We start from the raw sequence: 21,972 nt of genomic DNA on the forward strand, positions 1-21,972 counted from the left end.
TCTCAAATATTTGTGTTCCTCAATTTCTGAACGTGAGTGGAATATCCTTTACTGTTCAACTCCTTTCCTTTACTCAACCCTAGATGCATGCTGGTGAAATAAGATTGTCTGGGGTCTGCAGACTGACAAAGGTACTTCTGTTATCTTTATTATTGCATCACTTGTAAATCAGACTCATTTAAAGGGAGCCAGCCTTCCTGTCATGCCTTGCAGACGACCAGATTAGCTGCAGCACAGATAATGTGGCAGAAATTAGAAACAGACTGCTGCCTTTTGCTTGACATGTTAACAATTCTTGGGTATCTAATTTTTAATTTCCCGTATATTTCAGATGGGCTTTTCTCTCTTTTAACTGTATTTTTTTCATCACATTTTCCTTTTTGTTTAAATAACTTGACCCAAGTGTTTGTCTTTTAAATGTGAAGTTAGCGTTGTTCTCACTTCACCTTTTGATTATATTGTGGTCAGTACTTTCACTGCGTGATTTATTTAGTTTTTATTTGGCCTGAACCAGAGTTAACACAATTTAGGTTATATATATATTCATATATATATGAATGACACTACAAAATGGAACTTTTTATTCTAATCTCTCCGAGAATGGTTTTATATGCCATTTTATCTTGTTTTTAGCACTACTAAACCTTATTTTGTATTCAAAGGGGCTTTGCTTATCCCTCCCAGGAGGTGAGGGGTAAGCTGTATGATTAGACCTCACTCTTTATTTTTCCTTCAAGCTTTTGCATGCTATCTTGTTGTTCTTTATGTCCTCCCTGATTTCTCTTTTCTAAAATAAATAGTTTGCCCAGGATTGTGCTACCCAAGAAAATATCCATCTCCAGGTGATTGAAGAAAGTCTGTATGTTCTTTCAATGACACTTCTATTAGGACAAGAGTAATTTTCTTATGTGGAAAATTGTCATGTGGGTAATCAGAAAAGTACTCCCCTTTTTCCTTTGTGTTCTACTTTTTCTTATAAATTTACACACTCAAGATCAAATAATTGGAAATTTGTCCAGCCGCTTGCAATTTGAAAAGCACTTCCACTAACTTTAACATATGTAATTGCCATAGTGACACTTTCGGGTAGGTAAGGAAAGCTTCTCTCTTTGTTTTAGAGATGTGAAGACAGACTCAGAAAATTAAGTCAATTATTCAGGGTCATGTATCATATGAATGGCAGAGCATGGATTCTCTCATGACTTCCAATCCAGCCTTCCTTTTTTTGCATGCTACATCAACCGATTAGAAAGGCTCAACTGATCTGTCACGTTGAATTAAAAACAGATGTTTCTAGAATCTGGCTTTATATCAAAATAAAATGATTTGTTGTTACAATCCAAAATAACTTTCTCTTCAAGACTAATATGGACAATTAAAAATATTGGGTTATTGAGCAGTGTTTCTAATCCTTTTCCCGGGGCCCCTACAGAAGCTCTTGGGACTCAAGACCATCCTTTGCACTTCTCACTCAGGCAAATTACCTTTCATTGTTTGGTAATATTAGAGGCTGTAACATGTGCCTGAAAAATGTTTATGGAATATAAGCCTTCATAATGGCATTTTATGAGTAGCTTCCTAGGGAGATATTTAACTACGATTGGTTTTTAGAATTACAACATTGCATTTAAGCGTTTTCAAGTGTTTTGGGAGCATCCCTAATTTAGAGCCTACTTTATTATGTCTTAAAATAGATTCTAGAGCCCACTAATTTAAAATACTAAATATATAGCCTATAAAAAAATAAAATGACTACTCAGTGTAGTATTTAATTTTTAAAGTCAATTACTGCATATTCACACCTTTTAAAAATGACACGTTGTTATTAAACTGTGTATGTCAATGTTGGGGGCAAATGGAAGACCATGTGGTAAACCTCAGTGTCTCTGAATGCATAGTTTAAAAAATGAGATGCAATAGATTTCAGCAAAATACATTAAATGATGCAATTATTATTATTTTTGTATAATACAATTCTTATTGCTGATACCTTAAATAAATGAAATTTGAATTATTGCAGAGGACACTAATTTTCTCAATAGAGAGGCAGGAAAGATAATTGAAAGTTAATAAAAATAGAAAATTATACCTCTGTGCAAAGTATTTATAGCTATTGCTTGTCTGATTGGGTATTTAGTAAACTAACTTCAATTCTCTCTCTCTTTTTTTTTTTTTTTTTTGCATTTTTCCGAAGCTGGAAACGGGAAGGCATTCAGACAGACTCCCGCATGCGCCAGACCGGGATCCACCCGGAATGCCCACCAGGGGGCGATGCTCTGCCCCTCTGGGGCGTCGCTCTGTTGCATCCAGAGCTATCCTAGCGCCTGAGGTAGAGGCCACAGAGCCATCCTCAGCGCTGGGGCCATCTTTGCTCCAATGGAGCCTCGGCTGCGGGAGGGGAAGAGAGAGACAGAGAGGAAGGAGAGGGGGAGGGGTGGAGAAGCAGATGGGCACTTCTCCTGTGTGCCCTGGCCGGGAATCGAACCCGGGACTCCCACACGCGAGGCTGATGCTCTACCACTGAGCCAACCGGCCAGGGCCTTCAATTCTCTTTTTAACAAACATTTATTAAGCATATACTACTGTGTGAGTGGATCTCAATGACAAAAATCTGATGCTCCTCACTATTAAAAAATCTCATTCTGATGCAACATGCTCTGTGTAAAGAATTTGATGTATGAAATATATTGTGGGAACAACAGTGAAGTACAAGGATTCATTCTGATTGCATTAGCAGTGACTAAAGGTATTTTGTGGGGATAAATATAGAGAGAACGTGCCACATTAATTGAAGCTGAAGGATGAGAAGGCAGGACAAACTTGATAAAATGGAAAGAAAATTACATTTAGGTATCCTAAAGCCTATATAAATCTATATTTTACCCATAAGAATATTAACTCTTTTGTTTCACACAAACACGATATGTTCAGCATACTCAAAATCAAAATAATTATCTTACGAAAAGATTTATATATTTTCATGACTTGGATAAATATAACTGCAGTTATCCTGTGTATGGCTAGTAGCCACAGCCGCCTTCACAGCCGCCTGGCTCTTGCAGGTTCAGGTTTAATTGGGACAGACAATAATGAATCAACGGAGCCAAGAACTGGTGGGCTATTTTCCTTTATTCTAGACTTGTACCAGCAAATGATTAAAAACAAACACACGGCACCAAAACCCATTCTTTCCATTTTACCTAGAATCAAAGACCTAATAACCTCAGTCAGTCCCCTCTGCATGCCTCCATTTTGGCTGCCTCCTCCCCTACAACCACGTGGCCTCTCTCTCCTGGAACAACATGGTCTACTCCTCTCTCTCAAAATGGCCTCCTAGCTCCACCTTTTAAATTTTTTCCCTGAGACAGCCCCCTCTGCCAGAACATATTAGCATAACCAAGCCCCTTCCCAAGCATGAAGGCAGTCAGCTACTGGACATGGGCACATGGGCAGTGCTGTTTCTAATACAAGTGAGTAAAACCAAATAACACAAATGTTACAAACTTATTTGCTCAACATCCTGATCTTCAGCAACTGATCAGGAAAACAAAGGAACCCTTCCAGAAGCTCGGGTCTCATATCAATAGAGGGGAATCTGGAGACTGGGGTATGAATGTCTCTTTGGTTTTCTCTTTTTTGTTGTTGAAGTTGTTGATGTCTAAGTAAATTATGCATGTGATTACAGTTATTATTTTACCGTTCACTTTGGTTCAAGTTTCTGTTGCTGAATCATCATTTGCAAAGCAAATACTTCAATGTGAGTTTCCAAGGTTGGGAACCTCTGTTGCATTTTTTTTCTTGTCATATACATCCACCCCTTAAAAGACAAGTCTTAGAATTCAAGCATGTGGTGGTATAATATGTAACAAAAAGGATGCAGTGAACTCTGTAAAATACAGTATGCTCAAAATACTGCCTGTTAAATGTTTTATTATTTATTTGCTTGGATCTTTACCACAGTAGTCAGGTAGAAAAAAGAAGGGTTGTTTTTTTTTTCCCTGTAATAATCCTGAAGGTATTCTTAAATTGGAGATCTAATGAAGATAATGAATCATTTAAGAATGAAAGCCCATATAATTAACTGAGATAAAGTGAGTTTCATATATATTTAAATTATATGTAAATAAGCAAAAATAAATGAAGAAGATTCAAGGGACTGTTTAGTATGATTCTAGTATAAGGATTCCTGGTCAGTTAAGAACCTGTGAAAAACTTGCTTCAAATATGGCTACCATAGAATCGCAATTTTCATCCAGGCTGGACTCTTGCTCCTGTGGTTATCATAGATCGTTCGCTAATTATTAATAAAAAAAAAAAAGGAAGCAGAGGGAATCAGACATTGAATCTAATAAACTAGAAAGAGAAAAATAAAATACTAAGTTTAATAAAACTAGAAAGCCTGCTTCAGTAGGCAGTTATAGCATTCCAATGAGCCTAATTAATTTACTAGAAAGTTAGAACATTCAGAGGTTCATTCACACATTCAAGGAGATCACAACCTCAGCTCTCAGGACTTAATCTCCTAATTGGTTAGCAAGAGTGTCCCCTGGAACTGCTGGCCCAGTATGAAGACCTGGTGGGGATTTCTTCTGCCAGGTCACATGCACAGTAGAAACCAGATGATGCAATAAAGCTTTTGGACATGCGCAATGGGAACAAAGATGGAGTGGGGGAGGAGCTCCTGTTTTGAGACTTGTGTAGTAAAAGCCAAAATGGTGACACAAAGAGGTGGAAACTAGCCTAGGAAAATATGGGAAAAGAATCAGATTGAACAATGGGTATGGAACCAACTCAGTCCCAGGAAGAATCAAAGAGTAAGTTGGAGGATTTGGAATGGCAGCTTGATTATTATTGAGAACCAAGAAAATATATAGATTATTTGGAATCTCAGGGCACTTGCTTTAACAAGCCTGCCCATCTTCTGTATTCCTGAGGTGTATTAATTCCCCAATAAAATGCTGTCACTATATCACTATGTTTAAACTTCTCTGCATGTGTGCCTTTGGAATTCCTTTCTCTTGACACAACATTAAGGGCCCATTTCACTGGCAACACTGTGGCATTGTCCTACACCCACCAATGCTGTCCTCTGTCCAATATTAGTAATATACCATTCTTATCTAAAATGCTTTAAATATGTTTTATATTTTTAATTAACTAAATCACATCAGCCTTCAAGTTGCTTGCTAGTGCTTATTCATGAGCCCAGGAACTAGTCTTTCTTTGTTTGCATGACACTCTCTGCCTTTCTGTGGCCTTTGATTCCAGCGTGTTGCCTGAAACTCTATACCTATTTAGTAACATTATGTTGTGGCCTAAACTAACCATGGCTTGCCCCTCATCCTCTACATAGAACTTATTGCACCATAACACTTTCATGGGTATCACCATTAAGCATGTACTTAGTATTAGAATCTTATGATTTCTCTTTCCAACCATTTTAATTCCCACTGTTTATGAGCACCTATGGAGTTGATTAGCATTGGACTTACCTTATACCATGATCCAAGGAAGAGGAAACTAGCAAGCAGATTCCTGACAAATATAAATGAGAATTTATTCACCAAACTCATTATTGGTCATGTGTTTATGTCCTTAATTTTTTTTTCCTTAAGTGAGAAGCAGGGAGGCAGAAAGACAGACCCCTCCATGCACTGTGACCAGGATCCAGCCAGCCAGCTCCCTGTGGGAAAATTCTTTGACCACCTGCAGCTGTTGCACTGTTGCTCAGCAACCAAACTATTTTAGTGCCTAAGGCAAGGCCATGGAGCCATCCTCAGCACCCATGGCCCACTTGCTCCAATGAAGCCATGGCTGCATGAGGGGAAGAGAGAGATAGAGAAGAGAGAGAGGAAGGGGTGGATAAGCAGATGCTTGCTTCTTCTATGTGCCTTGACCCCGATTGAACCTGGGGCATCCACACTTTGGGCCGATGCTGTACTGCTGATTCAACCTGCCAGGGCCATATGTCCTTAATTTTCAAAGTGTAGAAAAGAAAGACTCTCATACCTGGAAATATCTTTTGCAAAAAAGTCATGGTACACACTTTGCTGGCCTAGTGACTTGATCCTTCTTCATCCACTACTTTTCTTTTCTCTATAATAATACGTATGCTCAAATAGCTTATCTTAATTATACCTATTTTCTTTCCTCAAAAAACTAGTTTCTAATATGGTTTACATAACTTTATGCAAGAAATATGTGCTTTTCTTGATGTTAGTGAATTAAATAAGTTCACTGCTGGAGTGCTCTATGCAAACATAGGCCCTGGTTCTGCAAGATAGTTTTATTACTTGTAGCAAGCAAAGCAAAGGAGACAGGTGTTCATATCCAAAGTTTAGCTATAGCTTTATGTAAAAGGGTAAACCTTGATTCTTTACCCACAGTATAATAAAAAATTAAATAAAAATATATCTTTGACTTAAATGTAAGAGTTAATATTATAATACTTCTGGAGAAACAAAGCAGAAAATATCTGTGGCTATTGATTAAACAAAAGTTTGTTAGGACACAAACCTATAGGGTATGATAGAAAATAAATGATACAATTAGCAATGTGAAAATTAAAAACTGTACTTCAACAGACACTATTACTTTTTTTGAAAAGAGAAACAATACACTGGGAGAAATATTTTAAAACTCCTTTTTTTGTAAATAAACAAAATATATGTATTTGTAATATATAATGATAGTGGTGGTAAATATATAACTTTAGCTCTAGTTTTGATATTTTATTTATAACAAATAAAACCATAATGCTTTATATCATAAAAATAAAATTTGTGGCATAATAATTAAAAATAAAACATTTAGAAGTATCACAGATGATTAAGACATAAAATTAAATATAGAGTGTTTTGCATGCAAGGCTTAATATGCACAATATATTTCCTAGCTCTGTGTCTTGAGACAGACTGGACACAGTAACACTCTAGTAGCAATGAGCATTCCTACTGCCTAAATCTTAGTTTAAAAATGCCATTATCCAGTAGAAGGAACTAAAGCCTATGCTTAAATGACTACTTGTAAGGTTGGGGCAAAGAAAATACAAAATTAATCTAGAGCTTCTTGTAGAGCCAGAAAGTAAAGAAGGGAATAAATTAATTTGGAGGCATGTCAAAATGATACAGATATTAACTTGAAATAGCTCTCCCAATGGCCAAAGCTAGTTTATATTAGCAACCTCCAAAAAATTAATAATAATGATAATAAAATAAAATTAAAACACTTATTAAATGTAAATTATACATATATAAATAAGTGATCAAATAAGTAAATAAATGTTAAAAACACACATCTTCTTTTATAGAATAAGTCCATATTATAAATGTAGGAGTGATTAAAAAAATAGCAAATCACCATTAAAATGCTATAGCAAAAACTGTAGGCAAGGCTCACAGCTGAATCTTAAAGTATTAGGATACTTGCATAGCCTCAAAATATCTCGTCCAAAATATGAATAATTACAGTGATGACTTTAGTATATGTTTGAATGCTTTTATACTCTTCCCTCCCCTAGAGCTTAAATTTTCTCCATTGGATTATAACCTGGACTTAATGACATATTTCAAGCTAATAATCTGAAAGAGGAAAAAATGAACTGGAAAAAGCTAGCAGATATTACCATAATAAATGGTCAAAGTAAATTTCAACAGTCAAAAGTCATAATAATATAATTTCACCCTTGGCATAATGCCATAGAAAATGCCATTCATTCTTGTTGCATTCTCCAAATTATAAAACACTAGGTAATCATAAGAAAACATTAGGCAATCCCTAACTGAGGAAAAATATTAAAATATCTGACCAAGATGCCACAAAAGTAGATTAATGGAAAATGGAAAATCAGAATAAAGTCTGTAGCTTAAAATTTTGTACAGCCTGACCTGTGGTGGCGCAGTGGATAAAGTGTTGACCTGGAACTCTGAGGTCGCCAGTTTAAAACCCTGGGCTTGCCTGGTCAAGGCACATATGGGAGTTGAAGCTTCCTGCTCCTCCCTCTTCTCTCTCTCTCTCTCTCTCTCCTCTAAAATGAATAAATAAAAAATTTAAAAAAATTTTGTACAAATATGAATTTGTTAATTTTGCTAACTATCATAATGACGTATGAGTCACAACTTACCAGAGCAGAGACTCAAACAGAAACCACTGCAGGGACCAGTGCTAGGGTAGAAAAACTTGAACTATAATTGTTGAATTGCTGGAGGCGCAGCATGAACAACTCTGGGACTTAAAATTACAGGTCAACCAAGTCAGAGAGATCCTTATAATATTGTGATATTTACCTCCGGCAGCTCACTAAGATTCACACAGTAAATATAAATAGGGAGGGATTTCTCAAGTTTCAAGCAAGGGTAGAGATAAACAAACCATTTTGAAATATGCCAGAGTACTCTGTTTTTAACAAGACCAACCCATAGGGGAATCTAATTAACATGATTATCAGAGTCTATCCATTTTGGTGGAAGGGAAATAACCAATTCCATCTGACCCTAGCCTTTCATGTTACAAAAGGTATTTATCCACCCCAGTCAACTCTAGCCAACTTGTTCCACCTAAGAAGGAAGGCATAAACTGAGAAACACTTGTGAGGTTGTCAGACAATAGGCATAAGCTCACTAAAAGACTGAGACTTAGTCATAGGACTACAGAATGCTTTCTATTACACATACTTTACTACCACATTAATAAAGGCCTATTTATAGCACCTACTTCTACCCAGGTGTAGGGAAAACAGCTGTGTTAGGGTTGCTCACTTGTACTTTGCCTCATTAGTGTGTGAGCACATGGCAGGGCCACATGCATATAGCCCATGTACGGCTATGGTGCTTTCCTTTGGGGAAGATCGCTTGCCTGCCACTGTGAGGGGTCATTTTGCTGTTCATATGCCTGCTGCCATGAGAAAAGGCTTTTCACTGCCTGTTTGTTCTCCCACCACAGGGAGACTCTAATAAATGGGAATGGCCCAATGTTTTTGGCTCCGCAGTTCTGCCCCCATCTGCCCAAATCCAATGTGGACCTGCCTGGCCTTAGCCACCAGCATTACACCAGTGCGTCAAGACTGCCTTTAAAGAAAAATTAAAAATTATATCAAAAGGCAAAAAACACAATTTGAAGAGACATAGCAAGCATCAGAATAGAATCAGACATGGCAGATATATTGGAATTGTCATACTAGGTACTTAGAACTACTAAGATTAATATACTAAGGTCTCTTGTAAATAAAGTAGACAATATGCAAGATCAGATCGGCAATGTAACCAAAGATGGAAATATTAAAAACTACCAAAAATAAATGCTAGATGTTAAAAACAGTATAAGAGAAATGAAGAATGCCTTTGATGTAGACAATATAATAGTAAAACAAAGACTGAAAAAAATAGAAAATCCAAGAACTGTGGAGCAACTACAAAAGAGAGAACACATGAAAAATGGGAACAATAGAAGAAGAATGAGAAAAAGTAACAGAAGAAATATTTGAAGCAATAATGACTGAGAATTTACCCATAATAATGTCAGACATTAATCCACAGGTCCAGGAACTCAGGGGACACCAAACTGGATAAATCCTTGCCCTCCTTCAAGAAAGTATACCTCTGTACATCATTTTAAAACTATAGAAAATAAAAGATTGAAAAAGAGTTCTGGAAGAAACCAGAGGAAAAACACATCTTACCTAAAGAGAAAACAAAGGTGATAATTACATCAATTTCTCAGACATCACACAAACAAGAACAGAATGGAAAGAAATATTTAGTGATAACAAGAAAAAAAAAACCCAACAACTTTGAATTCTGTACCTTATACAAGTATTCTTTGATAATGATTTTTATTAAACAAACAAGGGAATTTCTTGCCATAAATCCACATTACCGGAAATGTTGAAAACAGTCTTTTAGAAAGAAGAAATATAATATAGGCTAATATTATAAAATAAATATTTTATGGACAGAATACAGGAGCATTTGGTTCTGACCTTCTGAAAAGAAATTATTTTCAAGAGATTAAAAAAGAACAGTGTATAAAGTTAAACACTAAAATTTAAGGGGGGGGGACTGAGCAGCTCTTTATTGCCGTCAGACTAACTAGTCTGACTCTAACAAGTGAATCATGGTGTTCCTGCTGACCCTAAAAACTTAATAATAGAGCTACCATATAACCTACCTAAAATATTTGAAAATATTCAAAAAGATGTCGGTATCCCTGTTTGTTTTCCCATGCATTATTCACAGTAGCCGAGACATGGAAACAACCTGAGCATCCTTCAGCGGATGACTGGAGGAAGAAGATGGTCCTTCCACACCATTGGAATACTACTCAGCCACAGGAGAAGATGAAATACTGCCATTTGCCACAGCATGGATGGATCTTGAGAATATCATGTTAAGTGAAATAAGTCAGGTGAAAAAGGACAAGAACCATATAATTTTACTCATATGTGAGAAATACAACTTAAAACAACAAACAAAACAAAAAAGACTCATAAACACAGACAGCAACAGTATGGTGGTTATCAGAGGGAAAGGAGGTTGATGGAAGGTTAAAAGAATAAAAAAAAGTCAAATTGATATGGTGATGGAAGATGATAGAATCTGGGGTGGTGAGCACAGAAGGCAATATAGAGATGATGTAGTATAGAATTGGATTTACATTTGAAACTTATAAAATCTTAACCAGTATCACCTCAATATAATTGGGAAAAAAAGGAGGAGCCAGGTCTGAGTCCAGCTATATTCTCAAACCTGGGGCCCTGCCACCCAGGCATCCCTGGGGCTGTGGGTGGGCTTTGTATTGATAATTGCATATGAGTAATTATGGGATAACCAGAAGGGCCCCTGGGCAGCTTTGTCTGAGGAGGAAGCCCAAGTAGGGAGCTCTGAGCAATGACTTCATTTCCTGACAACAGCCCTGTCTGACTGCCTCCCTGTTTCCAACTTCAGAAAAATACAAAAAAAACCCAAAAACTACTTTGATGTATTCAGAAAAATACAAAAAAAAATTACATTAATGTATTCAGAAAGCAAAAATTCAAAACAGTATAAAATTATACAAAACAAAGATTCTAGTCTCCCTTCACTTCCTCCCCAACGCTTATTCCCCTTCCCACTAACCATTTTCAACAGTTTGGAATATATTTTTCCAGGCATTTTTCTGTACATTTACATATATGTATATGTATGCCAGATTGAATAGACACAGGAATATGTGAATTTACATAAACATATGTATTGTTCTGTGATGTATTTTATTCATTTAGCCATACACCTGATAGCTGGATATATAATAATATATAAATTTCTATCTCACTCTTTATTTTATATTTTTACAGAGACAGAGAGAGAGAGAGAGAGAGATAGGGACAGACAGAAAAGAACGGAAAGAGATGAGAAGCATCAATCAGTTTTTCATTGCGACTCCTTAGTTGTTCATTGATTGCTTTCTCATATGTGCCTTGACTGTGTGCCTTCAGCAGACCAAGTAACCCCTTGCTCAAGCCAGCGATCTTGGGTCCAAGCTGGTGAGCTTTTTGCTCAAACCAGATGAGCCCATGCTCAAGCTGGCGACCTTGGGTCCTCTGCATCCCAGTCTGATGCTCTATCCACTGCGCCACCGCCTGGTCAGGCTATCTCACTCTTTTTTTTAACAACATCAAAGTATTCTGTAATGGAGAGAAACCATTAATTTGTTTTAACCACTTTTCTACTGTTAGATCTTTAGCTGGATTTATATTTTTCCATTCAAATGCAAAGCAATGAGCATTCTTGTTTGTAGGTGTTGGTACTATATGATATAAAATTATGTTATTTGAGATAAAGTTAAGATATGGCCCTGGCTGGTTTGCTCAGTGGTAGAGCATTGGCCGGGCATGTGAGTATCCCATGTCAATTCCTGTTCAGGGCACCCAAGAGAAGCAGCCATCTACTTATTCATCCCTCCCCCTCTCATTTATGTCTCTCTCTCTCTCCCCCCTGTAACTATGGTGCTATGGGAGTGTGTTACCCTCAGGAGCTGAGGATGGTTTCATGGCTTCTGCCTCAGGTTCTAAGAAGAGCTCAGTTGCTCAACAGCAAATAATGCCCCAGGTGGGCAGAACATTGCCCTCTAGTGGTATTGCTGGGTGGATTCCAGTTGGGGTGCATGCAGGAGTCTGTCTCTCTGCCTTCCCTCCTCTCACTGAATAATAATAATAATAATAATAATAATAAGTGATATAAAATATATGAAAAATTCTCAAGATTAAATTCCTACAATTGGAATTGCTGTCAAAAAAATATTCTACAATTTCAATTTTTATAGACACTGACAATTGCCTTCCAAATGGACTTTATCAATTTCTACATCAACCACAGTTCTCAAAATTTGATATCATTAATCTAATTAATTAATTTAAGGTTTTTTCTTATGATTGCATTTTATATCTTTTTTTTCTTTTTTACTAAGAGGTGGGGAGGCAGAGAGACAGACTCCAGCATGTCCTCCAACTGGGACCCACCCTGTAAGCCCCCTACATGGCAGTGCTCTGCCATCTGGGGCTGCTGCTCCTTTGCTCAACAACTGAGCTATTTCAGCACCAGAGAAAAGGCCACGGAGCCATCCTCAGTGTCCCGGGCCAACTTGCTCAAATCGAGCCGTAGTTGTGGGAAAGGAAGAGAGGGAGAGTGAAAGGGAGGGGTGGAGAAGCAGATGGTCACTTCTCCTGCATGCCCTGATAGGAAATTAACTTGAGACTTTCACACACTGGACCAATGCTCTACCACTGAACCAACTGGCCAGGGCCGCAAATTTATATCTCAATATTTATTTTATTTCAGTGAGAGGAGGGAAGGCAGAGACAGACTCCCACATGCGCCCCAACCAGGATTCACCCAGCAAGCCCAGTAGAGAGTGATACTCTGCCCATCTGGGGCATTCCTCATATGAAACTGGAGCATTTTTTAGCACATGAGGTGGAGACCATGGAGCCATCCTCAGCTCCTGGGTCTAACTCACTCTAATTGAGCCATGGCTACAGGAGGGCAGAAGAGGAGAGAGAAAGAGAGAAGAGAAAGAGAGAGGGGTAGAGAAGCAGATGGGTGTTTCTCCTGTATGTCCTGACCAGGACTTGAACCCTGGACATTCACATGCCAGCTGACACTCTACCACTGAGCCAACCGGCCAGGGCATATCTTAATATTTTATTTGCATTTTTCTTATTGTTACTGAACTTGATTTCTTTTCATCTATTTTTGTATACTTATTAGGCTATGGATTTTTTGATAATACCTTATATCCATTTTTTTATTTAGTTCTTTGTTTTACTAATTTAATTAGAGTTTACACATTCCAGATTTCTAATTTGTATGTTACTACTATAGTGGTGACATCCAATGTTAAGCAATATATATTTATTGCTTATTTTTATATTCCTTCTTTATGCATGTATATATTAAACTCTATTAGTTCAAGGTTCTTGTTTTATGTCTTTTCTATCATGTTCAGTACACAATATAGACACAATGAGTATTCATTTAATATTGATTGTCAATTGATAATGGAGAGTACAATGGCAAAGTGAAGACAAGTTTCAACAGAAATGTGCTGCTAGCTCAATGCCATGAGTGACAAAGTCCTGTCTGGGTCAGCTGTGGGTTATCAGGTGAGTTATCAGTACAGAAGTTCTAAGCCCAGACAATGAAAAGGGTCTGGACAGCCATTTTTGGTCTCTTTAGTCATTCACTTATGGATTCATTATTTTATACATTCACTCATCAAATGTTGTGTTTAACTTCACTAATTTGTTTATCTGTTTTCATCATATTTCACATGGAAATGTATGTTAAACCAGAATAATTTCAAAATAAACTGTCAGAAAGTCATGTCTTAAATGTTATGCTGTATGTGGCATGCAAAAGCCAACTAGAACATTTGGACACATTTTAGTGGTCAGATGATTTGTTGGGTATACTTTGAAATTTTTTTAGTTTAGTCTTCATTTAATAAAATGTTTTCTACATACATATTTATAAGCAAAGAAATTATACAGATTTCACATTTAGATGTAAACATTTTTAGATGAACAGAGTACAGGTACTAGTTTTCTTAAAAATAATGAATATATTCAAGCACATGTATAGTAACCTCTTTTTCATATTTCATTATTTTCCTAACTTCCAATTAGCATATACACATTACTATTCAAAGCCTTTTTTCACTTATTAGCCAAATTTCAAGGTAACACTCAATGTGTTCCATTCTTATTCCTGTAGGCATGATTTGTGTTTGTGATTTGGAAGAATACGGTTTTCTCTAAATGATGTTTTAAAAGGCTTTGAGGTAATTTTAATGATAGTCTTAGAATGCTGGCTCTGGGGAAATAAACTGTCTTTTTCATTCATCCTGTATATATAATTCTAGAGGAGAAATTTAAAATTTATTTTCCCTTTATTCGGGGGAAAGTGGGAGATGAATTGGAATAAATGTTTCTTTCAAAACTATCCTTGGTGGTGGTGGTGGTGGTGATGGTGTGTGTGTGTGGAGGGGAGGGGTTTGGCTAGAGAACTAAATATTTGTTATACAATCAAGTTAAAAGTTGATTTTTTTTCCTGAAGTTGGAAACGGGGAGGCAGTCAGACAGACTCCCGCATGCACCCGACCGGGATCCACCCGGCATGCCCACCAGGGGGCGATGCTCTGCCCATCTGGAGAGTTGCTCAAATTGAGACCAGAGCCATTCTAGCACCTGAGGTGAGGCTACGGAGCCATCTTTTGCTCCAATGGAGCCTCGGATGGAGCCTTGGCTGCGGGAGAAAAGCGAGAGACAGAAAGGAAGGAGAGGGGGAGGGGTGGAGAAGCAGATGGGCACTTCTCCTGTGTGCCCTGGCCAGGAATCAAACCCGGGACTCCTGCATGCCAGGCCGATGCTCTACCACTGAGCCAACCGGCCAGGGCTAAAAGTTGATTATTTTTAATTATACTATTTAAAGTTATTTTCAAATATCAAGATACTAAAATGTTGATTTACAGTAATAATAAAGAATGAAATAATACTTTTGCCTATTTCTACTCAATGGAAATTTTATTATCAGGGCAGTCAATAATCCAGCCAAACTTCCCTGGGTTACTCTTAATTGAAATGACCTACTCTAATCATTCACTAAAAGTCAGCCAAAGTCTTAAATATATAAATATTCAATAATTTGTGAATTGAATGTAAATATTGAAAGAATATCAGTTGTATATAGCTTGTATATATTATAATACTATAATTATATATTTCATATACACCCAATTTAATCTTTATAATATATAATTAATGCATAGCTATAATTGCTGAAGTATTAGAACAAAAGCATTAAAATAAGAAACAAAAGGTTGAAATTAAGAAAAACTTCAGTTTTAGTGCATACAGCTAGACACTACTTTGGGAAATTAAAAGAATGCCACTCATTTTTCTCTAGAAAATGTTTTTTTTCATTCATAAATAAGGCTCTTAAACTCAGCAAAATTCTAAATTGTCTTCTAGCTGTTAAATACTACAAAGGAGTATAATCTTACTAATTTACATTATTGCAAAGGTTTATAGTTTTCTGACATCTTATTGGTCATATCTATGATTTATTTAGTGTAAAATCCTGCTTAGGAATACAGCACTCCAATTATAACATTGTTTCTATGAAAAGAGAACAGTATGTTTTAGGATGACCCTTTTTAAATAGAACTTATATGAGTTCATTTTATCAGAAATGGGACTAATATATATATATATATATTTTTTTTTCAGTTTCTCTCAGAGCTAATTCTTCCAATAGAATTATTTGTCTACTGAATACTCTTCAAAAAATATTGCTTTGTGGGAAATGATTTCTCATATTCAATGATTTTATTCCAAGTTCTAAAGTTAAAATCTTCGCAATCAAGATCAAGAAACTTAAATTTTTGGTATTCTTTTCAATTTCCTTTCTGTACACATGTTTCAATGGAACAGCATACAGTAGTATAACATGAGTTCTACATTACTCTCTGCTATGCTAATTAAAAAATTTTAGCACATGTGGCTAATTTTACTTTAGATTGCTTAATTTTTATAGTCTTTTCTTTTTTCAGAATTTCAGCAGTTCTTTATATAACCTGAGTGTGCATGTGAATATTCATTAAATAAGTATATGTTTAATGAGAACAGAGTTTCTGTTGGAGATGAGGAAAAGTTTCCGGAGATGGGCAGTGGTGATTGTTGCACTGCATTGTGAATACATGCATAATGCAACTGAATTGTACATTTAAAAGTGGTACTTTTTATGCTGGTATATTTCACTAAGATAGAAAATAAGCCTGACCTGTGGTGGCGCAGTGGATAAAGCGTCGACCTGGAAATGCTGAGGTCGCCGGTTCGAAACCCTGGGCTTGCCTGGTCAAGGCACATATGGGAGTTGATGCTTCCTGCTCCTCCCCCCTTCTCTCTCTCTCTCTTCTTTCTAAAATGAATAAAAAATAAAAAAATAAAAAAATAAAAAAAAAAAAAGAAAGAAAATAAATACAGCAAGGCCATTACTTTAATTATTTCTAGAATTATATTAGTAAATTCAAAGAAAAGCACTTCCCTGAAAGAAAAAGACTCAGAAGACATTTCACATTTAATATACAAGGTTAACTTTTATTAATGCTGGATTCTAGATACCTATCTGTCCCAAGCAAGTCCGCTGTAATAATAACTGGAAAGTAATATCTGTCTCAAGGGTACAATGACCTCTGTGGGTCTATTAATTCCATATCCATATCCATGTTTATAGTTCTTTCTTTGTAACCAGAATATTCACCTCTGTCATTCTGATGATATGGATGTGAGTGAAATACATAATTGCAGTCACTAGAGTAAGAACAGATCAACACTGAGAAACTACAGGCATCCCCACAACTTTGCAGATCTTTCTCTCGGTTTATTCAGTTTTCCTATGGTTATCAGAGGCTAATAATCACATTATTCTCAGAAATGATAAAAGAAATATATAAATATAAGTACAGACAAATATCCAAAATATTGTTCATGTGGATAATTCTAAATTTGAAGACGTAAGTCAATTTGATATTAGGGAAAATGTCAAAATCATAAACAATTTTGATCCTCACTAGATCTGGAACACATTTAGTAATAGCTTGGGCAATCATCCTCCTTTAGAAAAGGTTGATAGGCCCTGGCTGGTGGCTCAGTGGATAGAGTATTGGCCTGGCATGTGGGTGTCCCAGGTTCAATTCCCAGTCAGGGCACACATGAGAAGCAACCATCTACTGCTACCTCTTCTCTTCTTTCTCTCTGTCCCTCTAACAGCCAGTGGCTCGATTGGTTTGAGCGTCAGCTAGGTGCTGAGGATGGCCCGGTTGATTAGAGCATCAGCCCCAGGTTGATGGGGGATGGAGGGACTGTGGGTGGGTGCCCGGTGCATCCTGGGAGGAGCACCTGCAAGAATCTGCCTCTCTCTCTTCCCTCCTCTCACTTAAAAAAAAATGGATGATCCTTTCCAAGAGAACAGGCTTCTGTTTAACTCTTGCAGCATATAATTCAACACAGTCTCATAGTGCAACTGTCTCGAAATATTTTGTGGTTGAGATTAATTGGCACAGAGCTAGACCAGCAACACCGATCAAGTTTTGTGTCATGGTTGACTGCTGTCTCCTTGGCTTCATTTAGTTTTCATCCTGAATCAAACGTCTAACTCTCTGCTGTTAGATCCAAATAAACAAACAAACAAAAAGACCAATTTAAAACAAAATATCAAAAGATCCTCCCTACTCTCAAGCAGCTTCTTTTTTTTAATATTGGAAATTTGTGTTTTAAACAAGACCCAGGAAATAATTTTAGATTAAATTTGTATTTTGTATGAAAATTTGAAAAATATGGCACTGGCAAAATATTTCTTCAGGAAGTATTCAGGATACAGAAACAATATACTGGACTGGATTTAGGTAAAACTTCATTGATAGATTACAATGAGGCAGTGAGAGAAACTTCCGGAAGAAATGCATGGATGCTAGACAGTAACAGACACTAAAGAAAGTAATGCCATAAGTCAGATGTCTGAGTTGAGTAGTGGAGAATTGGAAATATTTATTTGCTAATTATAAAAAAAAATTTAAGTGCTGTATTTATTAATTTATAATACAAGATTATTGTATGATTTTTCTTTAATAAATTAAAAAAATGTTTGATTTACCACAATGTGCATACAATTTGATATTTGCATACTTTGTAGGTAATATTTAAAAAGTCATAAGCTAGATGATTAAAATATATTAGTGATCATATGTGAAAAGTAGAATACTGTAATATGACTCTTAAAGAAAAAGAAAACTGTACGGCTGGAAAGAAACAAGGCACAATTAGATAAAACTGAAAAGAGACTGAACAGCATTCCAAAGAGTGTTTGATCGTAATTCAAAACATGAGTGCAGATATTGATTTCAATATCCCCAGGACATGTTTTCTCACAATAGTTATTAATTAACTCGTGACTTTTTCAACTTTTAAAATAACAGCATGATTTGCAATAGTTTTTAGATAATATTTTATTTGATTAGTCTGAACAGGGGATGAAGAGAAATCTTTGCTAAATTACCATAAAAAATAAACAAAACTCAGTAAAAGACTAAGTTCTTTTATGGAATTCAATAGGAACTAGTCGTTCAAAGTCATAAGAAAGTTTTGAGTGACAGTTGAAGTCAGTTAAAGAATCCACTAGGAGGATTTTTGTTTGGGAGTTTGATTTTATCCCTGCAGTTTTGCTTAAGAGATTTTTTTCATCCTTTAAGCTAGTGACTTAGTATATTGTTTTTTTTTCCAACAGTTTCATTCTTTTTGCCTTTGCCTTGAGCACTGTGGAAATCAATACAGTAGGTTCTCTATGTCCAGTCCGAAACACCTGTAGTTTTCTGTATGTGATAGTCTGAGATTCTGCAAATTCTTCTTAGTCCTATAGCCACACTGAAGCCCGTTTGTCCAATAGAACATTTTCCCCAGCAGCAGGGAACATTGAGCTACAGTTGTGGGTGGTAGAATATTGCTTTTTGTTAGCTATAGGGTGCAAGTGACCTTGGATGAGGTTAGAGTATCATTTTTGCTTTTGTGGGTGCTCTTTAAGATTGTATTGATCCAATTTATGAATGCCTTGACATGGGGTGGGAACGCTCTTCTCTCATGCCATTTTTTCCTTAGCTTGTTAGTGACTTCCCTCTTGGTGGAAACAGAATTTAATCAAATAGCTGGCTGGGAATTTATTCTCTGCAAGTGTCATGTGAAGGATATGGCTTGTCTATAGAAAGAAAGAATTCAGTGACAGCCTCAGTTTGATACATTAACCTTATATTCCACTTTCTCAGTTTGAAGTCTAATTCTCAAAATGGTTCTTTAAACAAACCCAAGTTACATTTAGAGTTAAATGCTGCAAAATGTCAACCTTATAAGATTTGCAGAAGATAGGAGGGAGACAGGGTATTTAGAACCTTTTTTAGAGTAAAAATCTTGCTCAGAACATATCTTAAAGTAGAAACAGCACTACTTTTGCAATTTTACATCTTTTTTATTGCATTCAGTATATATTTATTTAGTGTTCAAGGCACTGGCAAAAAAGTCGTGGTGGTGGAGTTGTGCGTTTGTGGAGCAGACATGATCCCTCACCTCAAGAGTTGACCTTTGAAACTGAGACCAAACAGCTAATTTAGAGTATTGTAAAGAAGTGCTGGCAGCCTAACCTACTCTGCGGTGGGGGTCAGAGAATGCTCCCTCTAAAAAATAATGTTTAAGTTGGAGGATGTCCAAAGGGTAGGAGAATTTCAGGTAGTTTTCCACCATCTCTATCAGCCTAAACCTGCCCGCTAAGTTTTTCCCATTATAAATGGATTTTGTAACTGAAAGGTTAAAAAAAGTGTCATTGGACATGGAATATATTAGGAAACTATAAATCTTTTTTTTTCCAAAGAATTTAAAAGTCATTGGCAACAGTAAATTAAAAAAAAAAGTAGATATTAGTTTGAAACATAGCTTAGTATCCAATGGTGCATGTGACCTTAGCAAGTGCTTTTTCTCATCTGCACATAGTGACAATACCTATCTTTTGGATTGGTTGGCAAATTAAATGAGTTGGCAAATTAAATGAGATAGTGTATATGATATCCTCATAAAATAATTATAAAATACAATTATTATAGCTTCTCCTATCCTTTCCCTGCTGCATGCAACCACTCTTGAGAACTGAGGGACACTTATTTCACCCTGCTCACGCGTGTATTGTCCTTAAATGCCAGTTCCTCAGATTCCGAAGGGACACCAGCAGAAGAGTCCTGTTAAAAGCATCAGCTTTCACCAAGAAATTTCTTTTCTTAAATCCTAATCATCCCACACTAAATAAACACAGTGAATGCAATTTACTTTTGTTGTTGCCAACCAGGAGAGAGATAGAAATACTAAGTTCAAAAAGACTGGTAATGACTTTTCTGACACCTACATCCTTTCTGAATCCAATATGATGTTTATCTCCATTAATCCACCAAATCAAGCAAGTCAGCAAGTTACAGTGTCCTTGACCCCAACCCCCTGTTCAGAGGCCCTGCTTGCCCCTCCCTCCCAGGTACTTTCTACAAGCCTCCTCGGAACTTCCTAAATATGATATGTTCAATTCTGGCCATCATGTTTGTAATTAAATTTTAAACCGAAATAATTTGAGAGCAGTTTTAGATATACAGCATTTTACATATACATATGCAAAACCTACCCTATTACCAACTTCCCGACTTCGGTGGGACATCTGTTAGAATTTATGTACCTGCTCTGACACATCATCATCATCCAAACTCCTATTTTACTTTGGGGTTCACACTTTGTGTTGTACACTGTATTATTGTTAAATTATCATTGTATGGATATTGAACAGTGAAAATGATATGTATCCACCATTGCATTATCATACAGAATAGATTCATTGACTTAGAAGTCTGCTGTGCTCCACCCATTTATCACTGACAACCACTTACCTCTGATAACCCCTGGTCTCTTTACTGTCTCCATCGTTTTTAGTTGGAATCATACAATACATAGTCTATTCAGATTGGCTTTTTCATTTACTAAAATGCACTTAAGTGCATTTCTTTTTATATTTAATTTCTTTTTATCACTGGATAAGAGTCCATTATCTTGATGTACCACAGTATATTTATCCATTCACTTACTAAAGGACATCTTGGCTGCTTCCAAGGTTTTAGTTATGAATAAAGCTGCTATAAACATTTGTGTGCAGGTGTTTGTGTGGACATATTTTCAGGTCAGCTGGTTCAATACCAAGGAGAGTGCTTGCTGAATCATATGGTAAAAACATGTTTAGTTTTATAAGAAATTGTTAAACTGTATTTTAAAGTTTCTGTTCCATTTTGTATTTCCACAATCAATAAATGAGAGTTTCTGAGGATGGCTCCATATACTAACTAGCATATAGTATTGTCAATATATTGGATTTGGGCCATCCAAATAGGTGTATGTAAGAATGAGACGGCACTGGATCACCAGACGTGCAGGCTTTATTAGAGGAGAAAGACCTGCCGGGGCACTCCTCCAGGAGAAGTGCACTGGGTTACAGACTAGGGGCGAGTTATATAGAGCCTGAGGGGATACTGAGGCAAAAGTCCTGGTATGTCCAGAATGCTCCTCCTTGGGGGGCTTCGAGCATGTGGGTGTTGAATCAAAAGTCCTGGTATGTCCGGAGCCCCTCCTTGGGGCGGTTTGGCAGCTTTTTGGAATTCCTCTGTCTCAGGGGCGATAGTCCAGTAAGGGTGAGGTCTGACAGATAAGTGGAACATCAAGAGGGCAGTTTGGAATACACATATCTAACAGTGTACATGGTAGTCATTGTTACAATTTGTAAATCCCCAATGACATATGATTTTTAAGAATTTCCTAGTTCTGGCCAGATAACTCCATTGTTAAGAGCATTGTCCTGGCGCACAGAGGTTGCT

At 36.6% G+C, this 21,972-nt stretch overlaps 1 protein-coding gene and 1 non-coding gene across 2 annotated transcripts in view; one reads left to right on the plus strand and one right to left on the minus strand.

Moving 5' to 3' along the window:
- The window catches only part of LRP1B (LDL receptor related protein 1B), a 2,131,860-nt gene that overhangs the window by 550,122 nt on the left and 1,559,766 nt on the right, over window positions 1-21,972 (plus strand). The window lies entirely within an intron of this gene.
- Window positions 2,465-2,540, minus strand: TRNAA-CGC (transfer RNA alanine (anticodon CGC)). The gene has a single exon. It is a non-coding gene; the product is annotated as a tRNA-Ala (tRNA).

This window comes from Saccopteryx bilineata, chromosome 5, assembly GCF_036850765.1.
Source record: "Saccopteryx bilineata isolate mSacBil1 chromosome 5, mSacBil1_pri_phased_curated, whole genome shotgun sequence".
Lineage (NCBI taxonomy): Eukaryota > Metazoa > Chordata > Mammalia > Chiroptera > Emballonuridae > Saccopteryx > Saccopteryx bilineata.